This window comes from Eptesicus fuscus, chromosome 7, assembly GCF_027574615.1.
Source record: "Eptesicus fuscus isolate TK198812 chromosome 7, DD_ASM_mEF_20220401, whole genome shotgun sequence".
Classification (NCBI taxonomy): domain Eukaryota; kingdom Metazoa; phylum Chordata; class Mammalia; order Chiroptera; family Vespertilionidae; genus Eptesicus; species Eptesicus fuscus.
This window is the reverse complement of record NC_072479.1, coordinates 78,582,125-78,588,124: the sequence shown is the minus strand read 5'-3', so window position 1 is coordinate 78,588,124 and position 6,000 is coordinate 78,582,125.

The following is a 6,000-nucleotide window of genomic DNA, read 5'->3' as shown; positions in this document are numbered from 1 at the left end:
GGTCATAAATTTGTAATAGAACTTACCAGAGGGTCTAATTTTATATTTTAGGTTCATCCTGGATGTGTCCTAAAGTCTGTCATAATATGTCCCCTGTAGGCTGTTCTAAAGGGTCAGCTGTTTGAGATTTCTATGGAAAGCAAATTAATTTTAGTGGAAGTAATTAGACCAGGGGAATAACTATGGCTAGCCATGGTATTTCTTTGTAAGTAGTAAGTAATGTTGATGTTAAAAAGTTTGTATAAAAAATGGCCCTAGCTGGTTTGGCTCAGTGGATAGAGCATCAGTCTGCAGAATGAAGGGTCCTGAGTTCAATTTCAGTCAAGGGCACATGCCCGGGTTGCAGGCACATTATCACTACCTGACAGTTATTTGGGTGAATGCTTTTAAATTGATAAGTCTTTTAAATCTATACTTTAGCTAGTAATTTCTACTTTTATTATGGTCAACAAATGTGGCTTGGATTTTTTTTTGAATTTTGCACTTTGTGAGATTTCTTTTTCACTACTTTATAGTTGAATTTTGTAAGTTCTTCTTGATGACCTGAAAAATGGAATATTATATGTTTTTCAGTAAATATAGTCATATTTGCTGTGTGTGTGTAATACTGTATGTGTGTATTTCTAGGAATTTCTCAATTTAGGTTAACATTAATGTAAATTGTGACTGATAAAAATATGAAGACTTTTTATTTAACAAATTTATTGATTGATTTTAGAGAGAGGTATGGAGAAAGAGAAAAAGAGAGAGAGAGGGAAAGATTGAGATCAATTTGTTTTTCCACTTATTTATTCATTCATTGGTTGTCTCTTGTATGTGCCCTGACTAGAGATCAAACCCACAATCTTGGTGTATCAGGAAGATGCTCCAACCAATTGAGCTACCTAGTCAGGACAAAATAGAAAGACCTTTTAAAAATTAGCAATGCATATTTATGTTGGTAAAACATCACCTTAATATCCTATATAATAAAACCCTAATATGCAAATCAACTGAATGGCAAACGATTGGCAGAACGACCGGTCGCTATGACGTGCACTGACCACCAAGGGGAAGACGCTCAACGCAGGAGCTGCCCCCGGTCAGCGTTGAGTGTCTGCCCCCTTCCCCCGAGAGGGAGGTGACCGACAGTGATGATTGGGGCTTGAGGCTGGCGAGTGGGTGGTGCCAGGCCACCAGCCAAGGTGGGTGCCAGCGGGGACCCCCCCTGCCCCGCTCACTGGTCACCCCACAGATGGCCCTGATCGCTGGCCAGGCCTAGGGACCCTACCCTATATATTTGGAACAGTCTCTTAGATTTAAAAATTAAAACCTGGCAAGGCTACTCTAACACTGAAAAAACAGGATGATGCAGCGATGACATGCATGGACTCTGGCTTGCACATTTTGTGGTCAGCCCTGATTCTGACACTTACAACTGTGTGACAAAGCCAATTACTTAACTTCTCTCTGCTTCAGTTTTTCCACCCAGAAGATGGGGAAAATGGTACTACTGCCTCAGAAGGATCATGCTATGTACTACTTTTTATAATCAAGGCAAAAAAATGTAGATGCCTTTCACCTGTATGAAAAGTATGGTCACTGGTGCATGCAGTGTCCCAGATTGCGAGAGGGATGTCTGACTGCCGGTTTAGGCCTGACGTCCCCCCAGGGGTCCCAGATTGTGAGAGGGTGCAGGCTGGGCTGAGGGACCTCCCGTGCATGAATTTCAGGCCTCTAGTGGCAATATAATATTCTTTCTCTCTCAAAATATGCGATAGCATGCCCCAACTCCCTAGTCAGCATCAGATCATATTTCTTAAAGAAGAGGTGTTCAGCAATCTCACTGGGAGGCGGGAAGGCTACAACTGGGCTGTGGTGTGGTCTGTCATCCTCTGCAAATGACGAAAGCTTTTGAGTCTTCTAATGGTGGGGAAAAGGGGAGGGGGTCTTTTAAAGGAGAGATGATTTGTATTATGGGAGGAGACACCAGGTTCCAAATTCCATGTGAATCTCTGGCATTCAGGGGCAGCTGATATGTGAAAGGAGCTAAAAGAAACCTGCTTGGTTATTAAAGTTATGGGCTCAGCAGTCAAGGTTGTACTACCAGAAAGCACCTCCTGCTATCCCCAGAGCAAGTCATTGATGCTGCAAAATGGGTCCTTGGAATAAGAGAACATGGGGGAGGAGCTTAGGCAGGCTTTTTGCCAGAGTCTGCTGGCAGAGTAGGGGCGCTCTCCTGTGTAAAGTGAGTTTCATCTTGGGACTGTCACTGATATGGAGGAATGGGGATACTCACCACACTGACATTGAGAAAAACGTGTAAATATAGGTAATTCGGGTCTTCTATAAACATTTGCTATTTTTTTCTTCTAACAACGTATATTTTTTTCATACATACTGGTAACTGTGGTCAATATTTAGGGAAATGTTATTGTGTTAGGGCCATCCAATGATAAAATTTTCCATGATTTCTAAGAGGGCTTCCTCAAGCAAGGAAAATACGAAACCTCCTTAAAATAAAATCACTTTTGCCTCTTTGACAGACTAGCCACTCTGTTCTTGATATTTTTTTTTGCAGTGCTGAAATTTTCCTAGTCTTTGAAGTCCAAAATTCTCTTTATACGTAGGTATAAAATGGCATACCTGCCATCTAAAGAACTCAACCTGTGGGTGTCCCCACTGCATTTAAAATTTAGGGCTCTCAGATTAATCCAGCTTTATTTAAACCTGACCAAATAGGTATTGAAAATCCTAATGAATGGAAGCTTCATGTTATGGCTTATTTCCCACATTATTGAGTTTCTGTCTCAGTTGCCTGAACAATGTTCGATGACTTAATTTACTTTCTGGGGGACAAGTGGCAAAGAAATATAGATAGAAATAGGAAGAACTTACAGCTAAACAGATGCATGTAGAAAATTAGGATGTTGAATGGGAAATCTGAAATAATAAAGAATGCCATCGAAGAACTAGGAGGGCAGGAAGGGAAGAGAGAGAGAGAGAGAGATATGAGAGAGAGAGAGGTAAGAGAGACATGTGGATTGGTTGCATGTGCCCTGATGGGGCTGGGGATCGAACCTGCAACCCAGGTACGTGCCCTTGACTGGGAATCCAACCTGAGACCTTTCGGTGCTTGGGCCCACACTCTCACCACTGAACAACACCAGCCAGGACTGGTTTGCATTTTAAAATGTCACCCTCCCCATTTTACCTTTAATGTATTGTTAACTGCATGGTCTCTGAAACCAAGCTGCTTGGATTCCTATTTGTGTGACCTTAGGCCGATTGTGGAATCTTTTCACAAAATTGATATGCTGATGGTAGCCTACCATAGATGATTGTTATGAGAATGAAATTAGTAAATATATGCCAATATTTGAAATGCTTATTGTAGAAGAATGTCTACAAAATAGTAATTGCTCAGTAAATGTTAGAAATGATAATTTCTGAGTAATTTAATTTCTCTAGATCTCAGTTTTCTCATTTGTATAAGAATACATTTTTTTTTCCTGAACTTCTTGCTATGGGTAGTAATTAAATCTTGTGTCTGAAGAAATTTTCTTTCCAGAAGGAGAGGTATATATACACTCAAATGCCAAAAGGCCCAAGGCAAAATAAATAACAGAGTTCACTTTGGTTCTGGAAGGATAATGGAAGGATTCCTGGCAAAATTGTTATGCATTAAAGTTGCCAGATTTGGGAATATTAGAAAGTGACAACATCTAGAAAACAACATTAGAAGCAAAATGCATATGCCAAACTTAAATACTGCCAAATAATGGGAGTGGGGAGAGGAACTCCTTCTGCCATCTAATATCGCTATTATTTTATTCAAGAAGGTATTAGAAGAGGAAAGGAGTTATCTCAGCCCAAGGACAGCGCTTTAAATCCATATACTTGCTTTTATGGAATCTTACTATGTTTCATTTCCCTCCCCTCCCCAGATTTAGGGATAATCCCATCATGAACCAGGCAATTTACATGCTAGTGTTTGGAAAGTACTACCTTTAAGTATGAGAGGATTTCAATAGCCAGAAATTTGGATGGAAAGAGGACAAAAGGATTTTAGGAAAGGCATCTGTATAAGGAAAGGCACAGGGCTAGAACACTGGGATAATGAATGCTAGCTGCTTCATTAGACAAAGTCCAAGTCCTAAGGACATAAGGTATGTATTTTTTCTCACTCACAAAACATCTGATATGGCTCGGGCAGTCTTCCTTCATCTTAGCATTTGGGACATGTCTCCTCCAAGATGACTGGCAGGGGAATGTTTAGAAGAATGTCTGCAAAATACTAAATGCTCAGTAAATGTTAGAAATTATAATTTACAAGTAATTTAATTTCTCTAGATCTCAGTTTTCTCATATGTATAAGAATACATTCATTCATCTCCAAATGAATGAAATCGGAGAAAGGAAAGGAGGCACTTGGCTCTCACCTGCCTCAGTCTAGAAGCAATACATTTCACTAGTCTTCTGCAAGGGGGACTGGGGAACAGAGATGCTCCCATTTATACTGGTAAGGGCCTGAATATTATGGGGGTGGGCGTGGGGGTAGTAGGATTAAGCTCTGCTCAGAGTTTGGCATCATATAAACCATGGGTGGGGGTAAGGGGCAGTAAGAGCTAGGAAAATCTACTGTGATGAATTGAGAAAGAATATGAATTCTGGGCTTTGTTAGGGATGCATTAAAGTTTTGAGTAGGGAGTAATATCAGACCCTTCGTAAATCTACTATTTTCTACAGTAACTAAAGAAAATGTAGTTTCTGTAGAAAATAGTAGATTTAGGAAGAAACAACAGCTTAAATGAGGGCAGTGATTCTGAAGTTAAATTTGAAAGACAGTGTAAAAATAGAATTGATAGAGAGTCTTGGCAACTGCTTTAGATATAGGGAAACAAAACTAAGAAGAGAAAGGCATTGAATGCAATTCTAAGGCCTCTTGTCTTGGAGATTAGGTGGATGATATAGTGAAATAGAACATTTTATGAAGAGCAGGCTTGGTGGAGCTGCATGCTGTTGAGCCAAGTAGCTCTCTGTTGTGCTTGCTGAGTTGCGGGAGGCAGTGGAAGCTCCAGGGTGAGACGTCCAAGAGACAAGTATTTCAGTCTGCAGGAAGGTAGATCTCGGAGAAGATAGCTGAAGTCAGGAAATGAAGGAAATCGTTGAGAAGAATAGTGCGTAGCTATAAGAGAAGGTGGTGGAGAATGAGCCCTTAAACACTACATTTTGATAGTCGTGTTAGTGGGGAGGGGAGAGAAAGGTGAGAAAGTGAAGAAGCCAGAGGAGTGGTAAGAGAGCTGCGGAGAGCTATGGAGGGCTTCCTGATCCATCTTCCTGTGACTAGAGTCAAAGCCCAAACATGTGCTGACAGGTAGCATTTGCATTCTGTGACCTTAAACCTCAAGCAAACCTATGGAACTGCCCAGAAATCCTATTGTATTCTCCTTGATGAATTCACCTTCCCATTCCAAAGAGGACTATTTTACACATTTTCCTCTCTCGTTAAACCATCAACACTCCCTATCCCTCCTTTCATGGCCGATCATCTGGCTGCTTATTTCATTGAGAAAATGGAGACAATCTAAAAACTACCTCATCTCCCACCACCACGTCTTTGCAGAATCCAGCCTCTAGTCTGTCTACTGTGCTTCTCCGTCTGTGCTTGCTTCTCTCTGAGGCTCTTCCCTCCACCTGTGCAAAGACTTTCCTCCTCACTTGGTTCTGCTCCTGCAATCATCTTTCCTTCTCTCTCCTGAGTGATCTGTATAAGTGTGCTGAAATATCTCCCATCTTTAAAAACTTTTCCTAGACGCCCCCCCGCCCCTCACATCTTCCTCTAGTTTCTGTCTCAAGGCTCTGTTCCTCTTTATTGCAAACTGGACAGGATTTCTTTTCTTTTATTTTCTTTTTTAGATATTTTTATTTATTTCTGAGAGGAAGGGAGAGAGAGAAAGAAACATTAATGATGAGAGAGAATCATTGATCGGCTGCCTCCTGCACGCCCCCAACCGGGGA